Raw genomic sequence first — 16896 nt, forward strand, 5'->3', positions numbered from 1 at the left:
CTTTATCTGAAGTTATGGGGCCTGAAAGCCGTAGAGGTAAGTGAAGGAAAGATGCCTGAGAGTCTTGTATTCAGCCAAGTGGAGAAGGCATCTGGGTCTGCTGTTCCCGTTTGATCGCTGGAATTCTGTGGAACCTCGGGGGATGAGATGGCTTCTTGGAGACGAGCAGTGGGAGAGCCCTAAGGAGGACGCAGGTCTCCCCACTCTCCTGCCATCCAGTGTCTGGTGCCTGTAGTTAGTCGTGCTATGAAGAGATAAACATAAAACCTTAAAATAAGGTGACACAGAAGGACAAATATTATATGATTCCACTTCTACGAAACCTCTAGAACAGGTAATTTCATAGAGACAGGAAGTAGATGAGAGGCGACTGGTGATTAGAGGTGCTGGGTGAAGGGGTCCTGGGGAGTTTTTGCTTTATGGGGACAGAGCTTCTGTTTGGGGTGATGACAAATTTAGGAAATAGTGGTGACGGTGGTGCAACACGGTGTATGCCATTAATGCCACTTATGTTTAAAATGGCAAGTTTTATTTAAAATTTTTTAAAGAGTGAAAAAAGAAAAGAAAGAACCTGCAGTGGGATGTTTTGCACAGTGCAGATCTCAGCAAGGGCATCAGTGGCAGGTCGCAGGGCCTCGGCTACTCCCTCCAGGATCCTGACGAGGTTGGGCTTGTTTTTCCTTGACTCTCCAAGGGGATGAATCTTCGCGTCCCTTCGGAACGCGGAGCACAGATTCTGGCTTCTGCCCTGTTATTTATTGCTGCCAGGCCAAGGGGAGCCAACCAAGGGCATCACACAGGTGCCAGACTGGGTTTGACTCTAACTGGCGTATGTGGTTTCTGAGGACCCAGCGCGTGCTATGCCCAAGGGACTGAATATGGAAATAGCTCGTTTCCTGCAGCTGGATTCCAAAAATAACCCCAAGACTCCTAAATAAACTGGAGTCCCTCATCAAGTTCCAAGCAACGGCACCTCCCTGTAGGTGAGGCCACATATGAGGCCCTTTGGGGACTTGGAATTAAACCCACATTGAATGGTCTCCAAGTCAGACTCGTTTTATAGAGAATTATTTTCTCCTCTTATACTGAGGTTGCTCTTTTATTCTTTAGAGTCTTAGACATAAATTGTGCATGCGTGTGTGTGTGTCTGCGTGCATGTGCGTTTGTGTGCGTGTGTGTGTGTTCGCGCGAGTGCGGGTAAGAAAGCATCCACAGTTCTGGCATTTATAACGGCGGGTTAGGAGCAGGTACCCTAGAGCCGGATTGTCCAGATTCAAATCCTGGGTCCTCCATGCAGGAGCTGTGTCATCTCCACAAGGAACTTAACTCGCCGGGGGTTGTTATAGGAATTAAATGAATTAATACAGATGAAGTGCTCAGGACAGTGCCTGGCCCATAGTAAGTACTCAATGGATGTGAGCCATTATTATTAGCAGTCATAGTGGTGGTCTGAGTACTAGTGTGTGTTTTTTTTTTTTTTTTTGCGGTTCGCGGGCCTCTCACTGCTGTGGCCTCTCCCGTTGCGGAGCACAGTCTCCGGACACGCAGGCTCAGCGGCCATGGCTCACGGGCCCAGCCGCTCCGCGGCATGTGGGATCCTCCCGGACCGGGGCACGAACCCGTGTCCCCTGCATCGGCAGGCGGACTCTCAACCACTGCGCCGCCAGGGAAGCCCCCGTGTGTTTGTTTTTTTTTTTTTGGATGCTATGTAAGAAGCAAGTTGTGTTTGGGGAAAGAGAGTGCATAGGAAGATAACATAACAGGTGGAAATGAAGGACACGTTAGGAAGACATGAAGTGCTGAGAGGTGACACGTGTCTGAAACAACCGGAAACCCTTCAACCTGTTGCCATTCAGTTTAATCTAAGGTGAGATTTGTAAATAAATTTATTTTTGTCATTTTTTAGATTCCACATATAAATGATATCGTATGATATTTGTCTTTGTCTGACTTACTTCACTTAGTATGATGATCTCTAGGTCCATCCGTGTTGCTGCAAGTGGCATTAGTAGACTCACAGACATAGAAAACCAGCTTATGGTTACCAAAGGGGAAAGCGGGGGAGGGATAAATTAGGAGTTTGGGATTAGCAGGTACAAACTACTATATATAAAATAGGTAACGCATACAGCAAGGAAGAGTAGCCCCCGCTCGCGGCAACTAGAGAAAGCCCGTGCACAGCAATGAAGACCCAGCACAGCCAAAAATAAATAAATAAATAAACAAAATAGATAAACTACTGTATAGCACAGGGAACTATATTCAATACCTTGTAATAACCTATAATGGAAAAGAATCTGAAAAAGAATATATATATATATATATATGTATATCTGAATCACTTTGCTGTACACCTGAAACTAACACAACATTGTAAATCAACTGTACTTCAGTAAACATGAATAGATAGAGAGAGAGATTGTAGAAGGGCTACGGTCGTGAATAGATAACATAACCATTTGAAGACTGCAGTTGTGGAGCTAACAATGGAAAGTATCAGTGTGGTAGAAACTCTCATCTATATGCATACAAAGGGTATGTGTGTTCAATAAAAGGTCCCTGGCTAGGTAGTTGAACTTCCTGAATTTGTAAATAAAAAATGGCATCTGAGAACTTAAGTGACTTACCCTAAGTAATATTCACTTTAAAAGTGATCTGGAAATTTCTCATTGAAGGCCCTTTTCATTATTCTATGGACAGTTTTCCACACATCTTGTGAACAAGGGATGAAAAGGTTATTTTGCCAAGTTCCTAATTCGTCAGAATGTACCTAGTATTTGACCAAAAAAAAGAGGAAGATTAGTGGAGTTAGGGCAGAGGTTTGAAAGATTTACAGCATATATGTAATTGCTTTGGCAATAAAACACCTGGAGGCATGAATGATAACCGTTTACATTGATGTTAAGAGTTAGAACCGATACTGAATAATGTAAGGCAAGGCAGCATTCAGCAGTGAACATTGTGGGGTTTTTTCCTTGCATGAGAACAAATTGCTCATCCCCTCTTGTGACTTCATGCAGAAACCGACCCTGACATGCACAGTCACTTTCGTTGTTCAAGGGTAACCCTGGTACCTGTGCCTATGGTGACGATTGTTATGTGTAAGTCTTAACACTAGCATATAAGCTCATTGAGAACATCATTCGGATGTTTGTACCTTCCTGTATATCTAGCAAATATCTTTCATTTTGCTGCTATTCAGTAATTATTTCTGAATGAATAATGGATGAATATACAGTAGAACAAGTAGTTCATGCCATTATAGACAATAGATTCTTTTTAATTTTTATTTTATATCAGAGTATAGTTGATTAACAATGTTGTGTTAGTTTCAGGTGTACAGCAAAGTGATTCAATTTTACATATATCTATTCTTTTTTAAGTTCTCTTCCCATTTAGGTTATTACAGAATATTGAGCAGAGTTCCATGTGCTCTACAGTAGGTCCTTGTTGGTTATCTATTTTAAATATAGCAGTGTGTACATGTCAATCCCAAACTCCCAATCTATCTCTCGCCCCTACCCTTTCCCCCCCGGTAACCATAGGTTTGTTCTCTAAGTCTGTGAGTCTGTTTCTGTTTTGTAAATAAGTTCATTTGTATCATTTTTTTTAGTTTCCACATATAAGTGATATCATATGATATTTGTCTTTCTCTGTCTGACTTTTAGTTCACTTAGTATGATAATCTCCAGGTCCATCCATGTTGCTGCACATGGCATTATTTAATTCTTTTTATGGCTGAGTAATATTCCATTGTATGTATGTACCACATCTTCTTTATCCATTCGTCTGTCGATGGACATTTAGGTTGCTTCCATGTCTTGGCTATTGTAAACAGTGCTACAGTGAACATTGGGGAGCATGTATCCTTTTGAACCATGGTTTTCTCTGGATATATGCCCAGGAGTGGGATTGTAGGATCATACGGTAGCTCTAGTTTTAGTTTCTTAAGGAACTTCCACACTGTTCTGCATAGTGGCTGTACCTACTTATCAATACATTTCCACCAACAGTGTAGGAGGGTTACCTTTTCTCCACACCCTCTCCAGCATTTATTGTTTGTAGGTTTTTTGGTGATGGCCATGACCAGTGTGAGGTTATATCTCATTGTATTTTTTTTTTTTTTGGCGGTACTCGGGCCTCTCACTGCTGTGGCCTCTCCCGTTGCGGAGCACAGGCTCCGGACGTGCAGGCTCAGCGGCCATGGCTCACAGGCCCAGCCGCTCCGCGGCACGTGGGATCCTCCTGGACCGGGGCACGAACCCGTGTCCCCCGCATCGGCAGGCGGACTCTCAACCACTGCGCCACCAGGGAAGCCCTCTCATTGTATTTTTGATTTGCATTTCCCGAATAATTAGCAATGTTGAGCATCTTTTCATGTGTCTCTTGGCCTTCTATATGTATAGACAATAGATTCATAATAGCACCTACCCAGATGACCTTAGTAATACTTAATAAAATATTTTCTTTGGTTCCTTCTTCAACCATCCAAATTCTGCTTAAGCTGGGTAAGATTTCTTCCTTAAAACATTGTTAACAATTATTTAAACCATTTCTCTTGATAATTGACAGTAGCGAATGAACTACAGGTTTAAAAATATAGAAATCAAGTGACAGTTGGAGACCAGTTCCCTCAACTACTGTCAAAAGAAACATTTAAAACTGTAAATGGTTCCGGTCTGACCAGCTGACTGGGCACTGCGTAGCCCACACTTGCTCCTTTGTCCAAGACCTCATCCCCGTCTGCTGATTCATCTCTTGTCTGGTTTGACCTTCTCGCCAGATGGTAGGCTCCTTAGGTGACTTGATGTTTTTGTATTAATTATGAAAGTCATAATCGTGTTTACTACTTGTATGAAATATGGGAATACTACTGAAACGTAAACCCACAGCCCATCTTAAGGAATAGAATGTTACCAGCACATTCAAGTCCTCTCTGTGCTTTCTGCAATTCCATTGCCCTCTGCACGTCATCAACCCCGATTTTGTGCTTACCACACCTTTGTTATTCTCTTTCCAGTTTTTCTACTTATGTACGTATCATAATAGTAATTTTGCATGTTTGGAATCTACTGTAAATGGAAACATACTATATGTATTCTTTTATATCTTATTTTTTTCAATCAGCATTATAATCATGAGACTTGCTCATGTTGAACCTGTAGCTATAGTTCTTCCATTTTCACTGTTTTTAGCAATTTCTTGCCCGTCTGTCTCCCTCCTTCCCTCCCTCCCTTTCGTCCACGTAGATTTATTGAATTCTTTTCGTATGGCAGACACTGTTCTAGGCTCTGTGGAGAGACACAGCAGTAAATAAAGCAATCTCAGAATTCTTGCCCTCGTGGAGCTTCAATTCCAGGTGGGGACACAGATACTAAACAAAATTAATTGTTACCATATTTGTATATTAGATGTTCATCATTGTTATACAGAAAGCTAAAGCATGACAGAGGTTAGGGAGCCTGGTATGCAGGGATGATTTTCAAGGGAAAATCATTGAAAGGGATGGTTAGGGCAAAAGCCCAACTCATGTAACTGTTTTCCTGCTGATGGCATTCGGTTGTTTCATTTTGAGGCCATTATGAACACTGCTTTGTGTGTCTTCAGCTGCAGAGGTACAGAGTTATCTCCCAGGTGTATATTCCTAGGGGTGGGACTGCTGACTTTTCTAAAAGTGCCAAATGGTTTTTCATTGATAATGATTTATTCGTCTTTGCATCTTTAGAAGCTAGCACAGTGCATGGCACAGAGTTGGGCTAATATTTGCTTGACTAAGTGGAACTTCATTGCAGAAGCAGGAGCAACAGGGGTTGATATTCAAAATCTCCTTCACCGTGTTGATTGTGCTCTGCTGTCAAGGTGTTGGACCTTGAGTGGAAAGCAGAAATTGGCCTTCCATTTGTCTTCTGTGCTCAATTATTCTTAGGGAATGCCTTCCGACATTTGCCAAGTTCATGTTGGCTGTGACAGTTGGAGTTGCTAAAGCCTCTTTAATAATGAGGGAACACTGCAAGTAGATTCTAGCTGTTTACTGCAAGTATCTCTCACTCTCCTGTTTGAAACAACCCTTGAAGAAGCCAAGTCCTCTTTATGGGACGCCCTCCCCGCCCTTCCTCTGTGCTCCTGGCTTCTGAAGCCTGAGGAGACAGTGCTCTAGCTTCTTGTACGGAATCACAAGTCTCCACTTGAACTTTCCCCTTTGTACATTCCTGTCTGGCTGATGTTTTGGCAAACAGAATGTTACACTTTAAAATTGATCTTCGCTTGCTTGTGGAAAATAAATCTAAGGTACTTGGGGAATTATTTGGGCTTGGGAAGGCTTGATGCCTCATAAAATGAGGTTCTGGACTGAAATACCCTTGAAATATGTCAAGCCCCAGAGTTGTGTCTTTACTTTCTAAATATTTAAAATAAAAATGGGTGGTTATATCCAGTCACTCTGTGTATGAGTGTCTCATCATGTTAAAAAATGTCCAGTCTCAGCATTTAATATAAACAAATTCATTTCTTATGAAGCCCTTTTGAGACGTGATCATTGGAAACTGTTCGTCCTGGTTAGCATATTTAACAGATGAATTAGGAGTGTTTTTTTTTTTTTTTAACAGTCCTCATTCTTTCCGGTATATATTGAACCCTTTAGTTACCAGCTAACTTTTCTTTATTAAAAGTTGGGGTAAAATATTCTTCCTGCCAAAGGGTTCTTGGCATATATGTTATAAGATTCCTGTGTACTTCTCTCTGCTCCATCATAATAAAAGTCGTAAAGTGCATTTTTGTCATATTAATGCAAAATAACAGAACAGTTGGGCCTTTTTTTCTCATTTTAGTGTAATTGATCATTCTTAAATTTTGGCTCTAGCTTTTTTTTTTCAGTACGCGGGCCTCTCACTGTTGTGGCCTTTCCCGTTGTGGAGCACAGGCTCCGGATGCGCAGGCTCAGTGGCCATGGCTCACAGGCGCAGCCGCTCCGCGGCATGTGGTATCTTCCCAGACCGGGGCACGAACCCGTGTTCCCCGCATCGGCAGGTGGACTCTCAACCACTGGGCTACCAGGGAAGCCCCTGGCTCTAGCTTTTAACAGTAATTTTCATCTTCAGTCTGGTGGATAGGTCAGTTATGACGTCAATGATATGTGTGTGTGTGTGTGTGTGTGTGTGTGTGTGTGTATATGTGTGCATGTGTATGTGTGTATGCATATGACATATTTGGTGAAATTTACTCTCAAAGAAGATGTTAAAAGTAAACGCCAGTGTTCGTGAGATTTATTGAATAAATACATAAAAAAGAGACACACACTCTCAATATCAGTTAGAGCAAGAAATGAAAAAAGGAATTAAAAAAAGCCTGAATTGCCGTTCAGTATAGAAATAAGTATTAGTCACCATATGCCCGAAATATATTCAAAAGTTATAAGGTTTGCTCTTTTGGTTCCTGTACTGATGTGCACAGCACTGATATTAAAAGGCCTGGTAACAGTTACGTAGTCTTTATTAAAAAAAGTAAACATTTCAAAGCTTTCAGCACATAAGAAAGATGTTACATTGTATTTGTGTGTGGCTTCCTTTTGAAATAAAGTACAGCTTCGGAAAAGTAAATAAAACTAAGCATTTATGGATGTTTCTAGTATGTCACTATTAAAATAACAGTAATAAAAATAGTACATTTCCCTATTTTTAGAGAGGAAAAGGCCCATGATCTTTCCCATTCAAGTGAATGGCAGTTGGATGCATTTCCCTATCTTTCTGATATGATTTTTCCATGCCATAAAAGTATGATTAGCTTGTGCTTAAGAAAAATTTGTCAAGTTTCCATGGAGAAAATATCTATTGAAACCTAGACTGTTTCTAACGTGACACCATATTTTTACAACAAAAATGTGAAGCTGAGGAAGGGTAATAGTCACGCTGAAGGAAACCTTCATTTTCATTCAACAAAACAGTTTGATTATACTTGTGAAAGTAGAAAAGGGAAAAATGCGGTCTTTGTTAGAGACCCTCCATGTCGTGTTGTGTAAGGCAAGGTTCTCTAGAGAAACAGAACCAACAGGGTGTGTGTGTGTGTGTGTGTGTGTGTGTGTGTGTGTGTGTGTGTATGTCCACACGCCCACACGCATAGGAATTGGCTCACACAATTACGGAGGCTGACAGTCCCAAGATCTGCAGTTGGTAAGCTGAAGACCCAGGAGGGCAGGTGGTGTGGTTCCAGGCTGAGTTTGAAGGCCTTGGAACCAGGAGAACCAATCGTACAGTTCTAGTGAATGCCTGCGGGTTCAGCACCCAGAAAGAGCCAGTGTTTTCTGTTCAGGTCTGAAGTCAGTAAGAAAACTGAAGTCCCAGCTCAAGGCAGTCAGGCAAGGAGGAGTTCCCTCTTACTCACTGGAAGGGCAGGCTTTTTGTTCTCTTGTCTTCAACTGATTGGACGAGGCCCACCTACACTAGAGAGGGCTTTTCTCAGTCTACAGCTTCAAACGTTAACCTCATCCAACACACTGTCACAGACACATGAAGAATAATGTTAGACCAAATACCTGGGCACTGTGTCATTCAGTCAGAGTGACATAAAATTAACCATTATCCACATCAAAAAAAAAAAAAAGATGTTATTTTTGAAGGATAGGAGGAGAAAATCACAGAGGATGGGAGAATAAGGCAGTTACAGGAATCTGTCCTGGAAAATTCACATCTCCTCTGTGTCCTGTGTTGAAAATAGATTGACGATGATGTAAAATGCTTCAGGCTGTAGACATTTTAATGTTTTAGCAAGAGAAGAGTGTGGGGTCCAAGGTCACTGTTACATTGAGAGAGAATTTGGATAGGAATAAGACTCAGATTGAGCAGGTTTCCCGAAACCTGTGCTCCAGGACCTTTTTAAAACTTTGGAGCATAAGCAGTAAAAATAAACAGCTAGCATTTCAATTATAAGTGCATTTGGCAAAGAAGCACTGGCTTCTCTTGTTTTATTTAGGCCGGCAGACTTAGGAATACCAAACAATAGTTGAGTAATTTCCCCCAAGGATGCCTATAAAGTATTTAATTCAGTTTGGTGAACTTGAGTAAGCACCGTGTGCACGGCACCGAGCTGGGTGTGATTATCTGGGACGTGACTCGGAGCAAACACTCAAGGACAGAAAGGACCTTGGCTTTCTAAATGTGAACATGACCTTTGGGAACTAGATGCTAGTTCCAACCCTGGAAACTGTGTTTTGTACAAGAAGCAGGCTTCTGAGAAACATATTTTACTGCAAATGAGTAGATATTGCAAGCATTTGAAAAAACAAATGGCTACTTTTCTGCAGTCTCTGAAAGAGTTTTGAATGCCAGGGGCTTCTTAGCACGGGTGTGTGAAATGCAGTGTCCTGCTTTGTATTTCCCTCTTTCCTGACCTATCTGTAGTGACTGTCCTTTCTCCTGGAAACTGGCAGTTCTGAAATAGATGTGGTATGTATACCAGAGAAAGGTTGTCAGAAAAAGTTTGTGGCAGGACCACTTTTTCTCCCAAATTATAGACGTTGAGTCTCACAGGCTCCTTCCAGTGGTGGAGCTGAGAAAACAGTCATTTTTGTCAAAGTGATGTGTGTTTACTGCTGATCTGGTTCATACTCTACTGCCACACTTTCAAAAATTTTAAACCTGTAGCACCCTGTGGGCACCAGCAGCTCCTCAGCATCACTTTTCAGGACTCTTTCCCCCTTGTTTCTTTTTTTTTAGACTTTATTTTTTAGAACAGTTTCAAGTTCACATCAAAATTGCATGGCAAGTACAGAAGTTTTCCATATATCTTTTGACCCTATACCTGCGTAGCCTTCCCATTCTCAACATTCCCCACCAGAGTGGGACATTAGTTCCAATTGATGAGCGCACACTGATACATCATTATCACCCAGAGTCGAAGGTGACATTAGGGTTCACATAGATGTTGTACATTCTGTGAGTTTGTGTAATGACGTGTATCCATCCACAATTACAGTATCATACAAAGTAGTTTCACTGCCCTGAAAATCCTCTGTGCTCCACCTGTTCATGCTTTCCTGCCCCCTAACTTAGGGGACCTTTTTTTTTTCTATGGATAATTAATGACTACTGTACTTTTAGATCTCTACTTAGTTCATACATTTCGTCAATACAAAAAAAATATTCACTTCTTTTTCATCCAGACTATAGAGGAGAATATTAAATATTTCAAAATTTTCATATTCTACTCTACAGTTAGGAAGAAAAAAAAACATTTTTTGTATTGCAAAAATGTATGAACTAAATAGAAATGTATAGAATCACAGAACTGGATTGGAGGGAAAGTTAGTGAATACTGAATTGAATTCTTTCATCTTATACATCAGGAAACGGAGGCCATGAAAAGTTAAGGTGTTTGCCCAACTATAAGTGAAATATGTCTAAAAATGTTTCCTGGTTTGTAGGAAAAGATATCTCCAAAGTTTATGTTTCTTCCCAATAAAACTATACTGGTTGAATTGAATTATTTAGAAAATGTGAGTGTCTGCTTGCAGATCAGCTTCAGTGCCCATTACTTGGGGGTCTAGATGGTCTTCATTAAGAGCTCCTTTCCTTTTCCGTAAGCCTGTCTCTGCTTGCAGATCAGCTTCGGCGCCCATTACTTGGGGGTCTAGATGGTCTTCATTAAGAGCTCCTTTCCTTTTCCGTAAGCCTGTCTCTTTCTTGTCATCAGAATTATGCTATTCTGCTGGAGTCAGAGTGTGCACGTCCAAGGTGAAGGAGGTGACCAGGGTCTGTGGCTGTCCAGCTCTACGGAAGGCCAGAGATGGTCCACCTCTCACTCCAGGCAGCCCCTGCGCACTTGCCAGCTCTCAAAAAATGCCTTCCAGTGTCAGGTTGTAGGGTGTGTGTTTTCTGCTGTCCACACACCCCTCAGCTGAAACTTGGAAGACAGTTGCCCCTCATCTGACTGTAACTGTGTGGGCTGGTTCCTTCTGCTTCTGGTTTGTAGCTGTGCTTTCATTTAGTGTCATTTATTAATGACATTTTAAATACAACTTTAAAATGTCATTGTTCCAGCAGCTAAACATCTTTTTTCCACAGGCGATTCAAATCCCAAAACAGAACTGAAATCATAAAACCTAACCAAGAGTTTGATTCTACTATTTAAATCAGCAGCGGCTTAACATTTTTTCTCTGTTTCCAAACGATGCCTTTTAACTAGCAAAGTAGAAACTGAGAAATGTTGTAGCTTGGCCATCATTTCTTTAAAATTATACTAGCAGCAATTGAAGTGACTTCTGGGAAATCTTCTAAGACCTCTAAACTGTGACCTATCCCCCAGTAATTGGAAAATGAACAGGTGTGGCATGCCAGAAGATTAAAGTTTTTGCTTTAAAATAGAGAGGTGGAATAGGGCTTGAGACAGTGATTTGAGTCTAGTGACTTTTCCCCTCTACAAATATGTAAATAGTTTATAATAATAAAATTATTTGACCACGGTATAGACAGACTTTTTCAGAGGAAGTATTTTCCTTTTTTTTTTTTTTTCCTGTTCCTGTTTACGTACATATGATATGAGGTGGTAGCTTGGCATTTTGAGCTGATGACATCTGGATGGAGTTTGTGTGAGTGGGCATGGAATCACCCTGGAACCACCTGGGTGACATAAAGGAGAATAAGGCTTTTGGGTGAGATTCCCTCTGGCACCTGTAGATCTCTGTCTCTTGATCATTAATGTTTTCTTCCATTGTGACGGGGTTTAGCAGTGCCGTGACAAATTCAGGTGCCTTCATGGCTGGGCAGATCAGATGAATGACTACTTCATTTGGTCGGGGCAGGGAGGGAGGGGGGAGGGGTCTTTCACCCTGGTCTTAGCACAGAGATTTAGCCCAGAATTGTCAGAGCTTCCAGGTTGCATTTTCTCAGAATCCCATTTTTTTCAAGGGATTCTAAAAAAAAAAAAAAAAAAATCTGTATTTTTATGTGAAATATCCAATTTAAAAATTTTTAATTTAAAAAAAACCCAACACCACGTGGACCAAATCAAAGATGTCTCTGATTCCCTGGTTTGTGATTCTGGGTGTCAGGTTCCCAGGTCTGTCCACATGTTTTTAACATTTACTACTGGAAGAAACTTGCCATCGTGATTTAACCTTTCTGGGGTGTAGTTTTTACTTTTTAAAGTTGAAGTAATGATGCTTGCTTTAGAAAATGATGAGGATGAAATCAGAGAGGGAAAATGGAAACACTTCGTAATTGCAAAGTCTTTTAGAGGCTTTGACTATTACGTGCAAGGACAAAATGTGGTAACGTTCCAAATAGCTTCAGCAGAACCACCGGTAGTGGCCCCGGCTTGTGGCAGCCGCTTCACAGCTGTATCCCACTAGCTAAACGGCGAACGAGGCTGAAACGAGGAGGAACCAGCCTGGCTCTTTTGCTGAAATACCAAACAGAGGCCAATGACCAGCAGCTCTGTTTATGGTGTCCTCTTTGACTTTGAAGAAGAAGATGGTATTTAGATTGTGGACAACTGACTTAAAGACAGATGTGTCCCTTGGGGGCGGGAATTTGAATTGATGGCCGCAGTTAGGGGCTTTCAGGGGCTGGAAATGAGCCCCTGTCATGCTGGCTGGTATGGCTGCACCTTAACTCAGAAAGTACATGACTTAAAGCCAGGGTGAGGTGAGGGCATAGGTTCTGGAAACCTGCACTCTACCTCTCCCTTCATGCCCATGCCAAGCATTGTGTACCCTATGCCCCGTGACCCACCCTTGTATAGCCCTTTCCCTTTTTTATACTTTTCCATTTTTGAGGCAGACTCTCTTGATTTATATTAACTCAAGTTTACCCAGGTAAACATAGAATTTTTGTTTGTTAGGGAAGGATCAGTAAGAGACCTAGAGAATATTGTCTGACTGTAGGTCTTGCAAAAAGCCTGCAGGATCCAGTTTTGTTCATCAGGCAAAACTGACCATTTCCCCTCCTCCAGCTTGTGTCCCATAGAACCTGGGTACGCCTCTGTTATTGCACTTTTTTGTTTATAGCAGATGTTTGTCTTCTATAATAGACTGTGAAATCTTTCAGGGGACACTGCTCAAAGGTGATTTATTTTTAACTCTAAGGCCCAATGAGCAATACAGCAGCTCAATAAATGTTTGCTCAATTGCACTGAGTGACTCTGAGCCCACCATGTCTTCAAGTCTCTGGAGAATGTGTTTACAAAAGGAAAAGCATTCTCATTCACTCTGAATAGAGAGGGCACAGGAATGAGTGGCAAGGAATAATACTACAGCAGAAAGTTTCAAGGAAGGCTTGAAACTGCCCTGCTAATAAGATGGTCAGGCTAGCTAGAAAAATATTTTTTTTTCCTTTTTATATAAAGTCACGGTGAGATGGTAGTTTTAATTTTCTTAGTAGAAGGGGGAAGAGGGCAGCTGTGATGGCTTTTTTAGTGAAGGTGATGTTGGCTGAAGGGAGAATCCTGCAGTGGGGATCCCTCAGTACTGCAAAGAAGGGCAGTGTTACTGATGCACTGTGGGATTTTCCTTGTTTCCCCCAGAATCAAGATGGCCTTGTGCAAGCAGTGGCTTCTGTCAACGTAAACTAGATACTTTCTGATGCTAGACGATGCCCTGTTCCCCTCATCGGATGCCCTTCTTCGGCTGGTCGGCACTAATGAGTAATGTCAATATGCCTCACATCTCTGTAGACCGTGAATATAAGGTCATCCATTCAAATTGATAGTTTACTATGTGGTCCTTGATTTGTACTATCATAAATATAGATAAGCATTAATAAACATTTGTCCCATTTACATCAACTCCCCCACCAAAGAAAAATAATATAGCGGGAAAATTTTGAGTCATATAGACATGTCCTAAAGCTGATAATATAGAATTGAGTGTTCCCCTACATTGGATATCTTGCTGAGACAGAATGAAGCCCATAATTTCTTTACTTCTAGGAAACTCTTTTAAGACTTCTGAGGGCAATTTATTTTTCCCAGAAATCCTTTGGTAGCTTTTTATTGTCTATACCTGTCCTTATTATTATTTCAAAAATATTGCAAATATTTGGCAAGTCTTGTAGGTGCAATAACTCTGTAATAATATACATCTTTTAAAATTCAGAAATATTTTATGAATGCAGAAACTGTGCCATCTCCAGAGTGGTTTGTTATATAACAGCTTTGGCTTAAAAAATAAACTTTAATGCCTCCAGCGTAAAAGTACAAAGGGAGAAAATATGGTTTAACAACAGAAGTACTTACTGAGCAGGAACTTACCAGATTCCATAAAATAATTGAGGTTCAACCCAATATTCACCAGTGTAAGAGAAGAGTGTTTTTTAGGGTAAAATAAATTCAAATCTTAGCAGCCTTTGGATATGTCTTTCATTATTTTACGAAGAAATGTTTTGTGATGTGTTAATATTTCTGGACTATTGAAATTAGATTAAGACTAAACATAAACGATGAAGGATTGAAGTAATCCAGTAACTTCATTACTCATGCATGCCCTGGAAGTTTCCATGTGAAGAAAGTTCTGTTTGCCCTAAGGTAAAGTTTCACTCTCTGTTGGTGTTTAATATTTAATGCTGGAGAGAGTGAGAGTGTGGGCCTGATGGTGGGCTGCTCTTAAGCCTGCACTAATTATGGCGCTTGGACTTTGGGCTGGAATGTTCTGGTAGCAGCCAACCTTAGGTCATTTGCTTTAAATAAAACTAGGGCTTTTTGGTGTAGGAGTTGGGATGGTGGAAAGTTAAAAAAAAGGAAAACAACATAAAAATGAAACAAATCAACTAGAATCAGGATAAGTACTAAACTAGTTGCTCATATTTCTTAGTTATCCAGCCTTGAAATCTGTGTAGTCATCCTTGATTCTACCTTTTCCCTTTAAATTTAGCACATCTAAATTGGAAGATCTCTTGAATCTCTTCCCTGTCTCCTTTAATGGTCTTTCCGATATATTTTTTTGTTCCCTGCAGCCCCATGCTGGGATGATTTAGTGGTAAGACTGGTGGGAGAACAAGTATGACTCAAATACTTGCATCAAGTGTAAGTCAACCAAATGTAGAATTGCATCCAGGTCAGGAGCTTTCAAAGGAAAGATGTGCTGTAAGAGCCTGTTATAAGGCAGGGAGATGAGGGAGGCTGCCTGGGGGAAGTGATGACTTTGCTGGGATCTGAAGGGTGGCTTAGAGTTTAACAGTCCAAATAAGGAGACCAAGCTCTTGGCGGATGGAACTGTGCATACGGTGGCCCTGTGGCGGGGTGAGCATGGCAAACTTGCAGGACTGAGTCATTGGTGGCTGGTTTCTGATGATGGTCAGGCCTTGCTGAGGCATTTTGTACATATCATAAGGTCACTGGGAAGCCATTGAAGAAGTTTAAGTGAATTGGTGTTGTGGTTAGGTTTGGAATTTGACCTAATGACTTGGTGTTGGCAATAGGGAAGCAAGAATGAATTTGGGTCAGTTAAGTCAAGACTGTTATGGAAACAGTCAAGCAAGGGAATGTGGCAGGTTGGGCTAAGGAGGTGCAGATAGAGGGCAGAGAACAGGAGGGATCTGAGAGATGCGTGCAAGGTCATAGCCACAGGACCTGCTGGTAGGTTGGGTCGGGGGATGAAAGTGTGACATGCAAATATCTGGCCTGTGTGACTGGAGAGGACGTGGTACCGTTTCCAGAGAGAAGGGACATAGAGAGCACTAGGCTGTGTGGGGAATATCATGAGTTCAGTTCGGGTCGTGGTGAGTTTGAGGCGACTTCAACATGTCCAAGGGGGGGAGGTTAAAAAATAGGCAGTTACTGTTGCCACTCGGAGTGTGAGGCGACGTCCAGGAGGAGAATTTCCAAACCACGTGCATACGGATGAGAACTGAAAGAGCACCGTGAGAACATCCAGGGAAAATAAATGGAAGAAATGACTACAGGGTGCCCCGCCCCCTGGGGGAATCTGACCTGCAGCTGGATGAGCCTGAAAGGGAGTCAATCAGGAGTGTTCCCGTGGCAACCAAGGGAAGCTGGTGTTTTATTTTGGGCTTCTTGCTTTAGACATGAAACTCGACTTCCTCCTTTGTCTCTTCCCTGGATCCTTTATTTTAAGAGCTTTTGAAAGATTAATTTTTTGAATTACAGTTTTACTCTTTTCTCAGAAATGTTCAGAGGTTCTCCATTTTGTACACAGTTTAACACCCTCCAAGGTCTGGTTTCCATCCACCTTATTCTTCTTTACTGCCCTAGTCAGACCCTGTGAACGGAGGGAATTGAGCCACTGGTTTTTATTCTCTGTTGTTATATGCCCTTGATTTTCCATCATGGTGGTTTTTTTCTCTTGTAATTTCAACTCGAAATTTCAACTCACCCACTGTCTATGTCCAAGTCCCCACCAACCTTCATGGTCTAGCTCAAAGGCTTTTAAGAACTGTCCAGGGATCCAGATGCTTATGTAACTGACCTGGATGTAAGCCTGTCCGTTGGTAATTTGAAGAAGCTCTCCCAGATGACTTGAATATACAGCCAGGTTTGAGAAGGTCTAGTCTATATGTCTCAGATCTTAATGGGTCCCTAAACTCCCTAACATGGCAGGACCCAGTTCTCTCTTATCTTTTTATCTCATGCCTTGAATCCTGATAGGTGTGCAATGCGTATTGATCAAATGAATTGATGATTTATCATTTACAATATCTGAGGCATCTTGTAAACCTTTCTTCCAATATTTCTTACATATTTTAGTTTCTTGATTATTTTTGGTGATTGTTCAATGTTTTCCCTCTCCTTTCCTTTCTGTTGGTTTCTAAAATTTCGACATCATCTAGACAAGTTAAATAGACTTTGCTTATATAGGTAACTCTGCTAAAGTCCCAGTGTATAAATGGAACATGTCACTCTCAGAAGAGGAAATGCTCTGGAAGCATTTTGGGACAGTGTGAGGTTTGAAGT

The 16896-nt window shown here is 41.4% G+C and overlaps 1 protein-coding gene across 2 annotated transcripts in view; it reads left to right on the forward strand.

Annotated features, from left to right (window-relative positions):
• The window catches only part of FBXL7 (F-box and leucine rich repeat protein 7), a 415530-nt gene that overhangs the window by 57245 nt on the left and 341389 nt on the right, over window positions 1-16896 (forward strand). The gene's annotated exons all lie outside the window — the stretch shown is intronic.

This window comes from Lagenorhynchus albirostris, chromosome 3, assembly GCF_949774975.1.
Source record: "Lagenorhynchus albirostris chromosome 3, mLagAlb1.1, whole genome shotgun sequence".
Taxonomy (NCBI): Eukaryota; Metazoa; Chordata; class Mammalia; order Artiodactyla; family Delphinidae; genus Lagenorhynchus; species Lagenorhynchus albirostris.